This window comes from Carlito syrichta, unplaced genomic scaffold (assembly GCF_000164805.1).
Source record: "Carlito syrichta isolate Samal-C Ts95f unplaced genomic scaffold, Tarsius_syrichta-2.0.1 Scaffold287501, whole genome shotgun sequence".
Taxonomy (NCBI): domain Eukaryota; kingdom Metazoa; phylum Chordata; class Mammalia; order Primates; family Tarsiidae; genus Carlito; species Carlito syrichta.
Genome location: NW_007231597.1, coordinates 6417 through 11230, shown reverse-complemented (window position 1 = coordinate 11230; position 4814 = coordinate 6417). Strand labels below are relative to the sequence as shown.

Sequence of the window (4814 nt, the reverse complement as noted above, 5' to 3'; positions counted from 1 at the left end):
AATTCCCTCAAATTCACCTTCATATGAAAGTCACAGTGTCCATGTTCATGAAGCTGAATATTTGATATAGATAATTTATTTCTCTTCTCCTGTTGATTCCCCTACCATAAACATAATTTAGTCTCTGGTTTCAACCTTGGCACCAGATCCTACACTAGTACCTCATGTTCTTTGGGGATTAGAAAGCAGTTGTTATCTTCGAGATTGAAATTCCTGAGTCTTTACAAAACTCACTGATTACAAAATTCACAAAGAGAGAAGGGACACTCTCATCCTACAACAGTTTTTTGAAATTTAAGATGTCTCTTACTTTATTTAAATATAAATATTTTCATTATTTTATATCTGTGCCAGTTATTAAGTAATCGTCTCTCAACTCCACATCAACTCTTGTATCTCAGCTCTGTAATTCCAGGGCTGAAGCTATACACCACATTCTCACTTTACCAGCTGTCTCCCCCAGACTCTGCCAGTACAGGACAATAGAGAGAGACCGCTGGGATGGAGGAGGCAGAGATTTGCTCCTTCTTATTTGCTTCCAGACTCCCTAGGATTAGAATGAGCAACACCTCTGCCTCTCTACTTTAACCCAGCAGCAGGTGTACTCAGTTTGCAATTTTTCCATCACTTACAGAGCCAGCCTCATGACTCCCCTGACCTTACAGACACCAGCACAGTCCAGTCAGTCCTATACTCTGAACTTCTGAGTGTTGACTCTGTGGAGCTCCTCTTCTAAGTTACTGAGTTTTAATAATTCAGACTTCTGTCCTTTGCTCCCCAAGCTCTGGGAGTGAGAATTGTTTTCAACAACTGCTACTATCCCAATACTGTACTTCAAAGTTGACCTTTTACCCTTTTCATTTCCTACTAAATATCTTTGTATTGACAAAGATTCTTTGCTTGATCAAACGTTTTTTACGATCATGTTTTCAAACTTGCTATTTATCAGGAGTGACTGAAATAAGAAATATGATTGAGTCCCATCATCAACATCATGGAAATGGCTTTAAGAGAGAGCTGGTCAAATGAACATAATTGCTTCCCATTTTCAACCAGTAAACAGTTACTATTGATAAACAGCCACAAGTCTGTCAAGAATGCTCAAGCTATGTTACATAACACAACATGTTTGTTCATGGGGGGGAACTGGGAAGTAACTTACATGTACTTCTTAATTTCTTCACACAAAACAAACATAAAAGCACTACTTATGCCTCTGAGAACACTGGACTATGCTCCCTTGAAAAAAGCTTTGCCTCCTTGGTCAAGAGCAATCTTCCTCAAGCAGTCAGGTGTGACTGCGTACACGATATCAGTTCCTTTGCACCTTGACTGCATCATCATTCAGCAGCAAACAGTGTCAAATGGATAGGAAGTCAACCCAGCAACGCAGTGACAGACTGTGCAATCACCTAGCTGATGATGATGAGCGTATTCTTGGAATCCAGAAGCATTCCTTTCACAGTGTCATAGATACCATAGTAGGCAGCTTGGTAGATAATACCCTGCACAGACACGTTAAAGCCTTGGTACAGGCCCTTAATCCCATCAGATTTGTAGACCTTAAGTGGGCAGCTGATAGATGGGTACCAGCAAAATCAAGAGGGTACACAAAACACAAGGATGTGGCCCAAGCGGCACCACCTGAAGCCAGATTCCCTACAAAGTAGCTCCAAAACTGGGCCCTTTTGTCTGTTAGAGAAGGTTTGGAGGGGGTACAGCACCGCTGGAAGCTGGCTGGCTGGAGGTACACACTGGTAACCAGAGATCTGAGTAACACAAAGATTTGCAACACAAAGAAATGAAGAAAGAAAAGATTTATTTAGGAAAAAGATCACTTCCCACAGAAAGGAAGAGGGCCAGCACTCTAAGATGAGTGTGGCCCCGTATCCCCCAAGCCCCTGCCTTAAATCCTCTCCCCTGGAGGTATTGCAATCAAGTAGACATGACTGCCCTGACTTCCTTGCTGGCCACTTGAAGATGATTTGCTGATCGTGGGGAAGGGAGGGGGTCTGGTTCCCCTTTCCCAGGTGCTGGTTGGATGATTTGTAGACCCTGAGGAAGGGAGGGGGGCTAGTTCCCTCTTCCCAGGCACCGGGTGGATGATTTGTAGACACTGAGGAAGAGAGAGGGTCTGTTTCCCAGACACTGGGTAGCACAGTCTTACCATCTTCAGGGGTCTGTTTTAAGATTACAATGGGCAGATACTGGTCATGTTTGAGGGATCTGGGTTTCTGAAAAGACAGCAAAATTAATCTTTACCTAAAGAATGCATTCCTCCAGGGTACAGTTTCTAGTTTCTCATTATTGTATTAGGGTCTAGGAGCAAGACAAAATGGTTTCCCGCTCTAGGTCCGACATTTCATTTTCTACACCACCCAGGAAGATCTGCTTGTATTTATCTTTGAAGGCAAAGTTGAAAGCCTGGGTGGGGAAGTATCTGATGACATTGGCCAGATTACCACTCCAGAAAGACAGGACTCCCTGCTCCTTGGGGATACGGACCATACAGTCTATAATGTCCTTGTATTGCTTATCTGCAGTGATTTACTTGCTGGCATGCTGCACCTGCAGCAGCAGCTTGACTCGCTTGATGGGTGCTCCTGCAGTCTTGGAGATGGCTACAGCCACTCCACCTGCCAGGAAGTCCCTGGCGAAGGACACAGAGGCATCTGTCACGTTGAAAAGAAAGAGGAGGCTGGCTACCGCAGGACAGGACTGAGTCAGAAACCAGCTTTGACTTCAGGTCTCTGGAGCACTTGATCAAACTTGTCAAAATCCCCTGAACCCTCTCCTCAATAAAGCCATCATTACTTCCTTGTAGAGTCTAAAAAGTCCATTTAGCAGAACTCCCCACCCTACATATTTGGTATCTGATCAAACTCTTCATCTCTACTATCCCCAGGTGATATCTGATCACTCTGCCCAGCCTTTAGCAAGAACAATGTTAGGTCAATTGAACCAGAATCTCCTCAGACTTGATGTCTCCTCTTAGTAATTTTTCAGCTATCAATGGTCCACACCCCTCCCCATCCCCGGTTGCTCCTTGGCTCTAAATCTCCATTTGTTCTGATTGTATTTGGAATTGAGCCCGGTTCTATTTTTATTCTGGAGTCTCTCTTCCCATATTGCAATCATTTTTGTTGTCTTATTTAATGAAAATCTATCCTCATCACTTTCACTTCTGTCCAGCTTAGACTTTCTTTAACAATACCTAATTAACAATTGTTAATATTAACTTACTTCTACTCAAATAACTAGTATGTTCTCTGTCTCCTGATGGTACCCAAAAGTGACACAATATTGGACACTCAACACAATCAATTAGATTGTTATTTAAGAAAAATGTATCTGAACTATAAGAATTAAGCTATTTAAATGTTAAAATAATATTAAACCAAATAAACACAGGATCAAAGAGTAAGAATGCATTCCAAGAAAAGTGAGAAGCTAGAAATATTAACATTTTGAAAAGGCTATGAAACCATGTTGAAAATCTCTGAATTCGTGTTGATTTGAAAACTTCAAATTGCATAAAAACACCGAGTTAGCAAAAGATGTTGGCATTTTGGAACCTGAAATGGGGAGAATAACTGAAGTAATAACTTGCAGCAAAAAAAAGGAGAGAAAAGAAAAAAGACTGTATGGATTAAGCATCCTATATTAGGCAACCCACTGCTGGAACTTTTCTGTCCTCTCAATAAATCCTGCTTTCTAAAAAAAAAAAAAAAAGTATTCTATGTTTTAAAACAATTTGTCATTACTTTATGAAATTATAAAAATAATTTATATTCACAAAAGAAAATTTATAAAAGAAAAACACAAAACAAATCCAAAATCTCTACTACTGTGCAATTAAAGTTAACTCTGTGCTCAGGTTTTCAATTTTCTTCTATATGATTATAATTTACTTACTGTTTTGTAACTTTATTCTTTTATTTAACAAGATATCATCATTTTACTAAGACAGTAAGTAATTTTAATGTGTTGATATTTTTGAACATTATGAATATGTTCTCTCTCTTACCTTATCCATCTTCCTACAGGGAGCTGAACATATGTTTCAGAAGAAATGAAAAGGGAAAGAACAAAGCAATAATAAGCTTCTGATAAGAAAACTAGGATTTTGCCACAAGAAAATTAGCTCAAGAGGCAAGCATTGTTGAGATGGGATTTTCAAACTTCTTTTATCTTCACTATTTAAATTGCAACAGCCATGCCTGATGGATGCAAACTTGTATTTGACAGATATACATCTTCAACCGGGCACGGTGGCTCAAGTCTATAATCCCAGCACTTTGGGAGGTTGAAGCAAGAGGATTGCCTGAAACCGTGGGTTCAAGACCAGCCTGGGCAAACTGGTGAGACCTTGTCTCTACAATAAATCAAAAATTTAGCTGCTCATGGTAGTGCGCGCCTGTAGTTCTGGCTACTTGGAAGGCTGAGGTGAAAGGATCTCCTGAGCCCAGCAGGTGGAGGCTGCGGTGACCGTGAGTGTGCCACTGCACTCCAACCTGGACGACAGAGTGAGACTACAACTCAAAAAAGAAAAACAAACAAACAAACAAAAAACCCCAGATATACACCTTCTACATAGGACAATGAATTCAGAAAGCTTTTCTTTTGATAATGGGAGGAAATATCAAAAGCTGTTCTTTTGATAATAGGAGACATAATTGGAAATAAAAATGAGACAGAAAGAAGGTATTGAGAGAAGCAGACAAAGGGTCTGGCTTCTACCCAGGTTTGGTCACGGCCTGACACCAGAGAGATTTGGCTTTTCCTGAGAAATTCTTAGTTTCCATATGATAGAG

The 4814-nt window shown here is 40.5% G+C and overlaps 1 pseudogene; it reads right to left on the bottom strand.

Moving 5' to 3' along the window:
• Positions 1-1158: 1158 nt before the first annotated feature.
• Positions 1159-4036, bottom strand: LOC103254783 (annotated as a pseudogene).
• Positions 4037-4814: the final 778 nt, after the last annotated feature.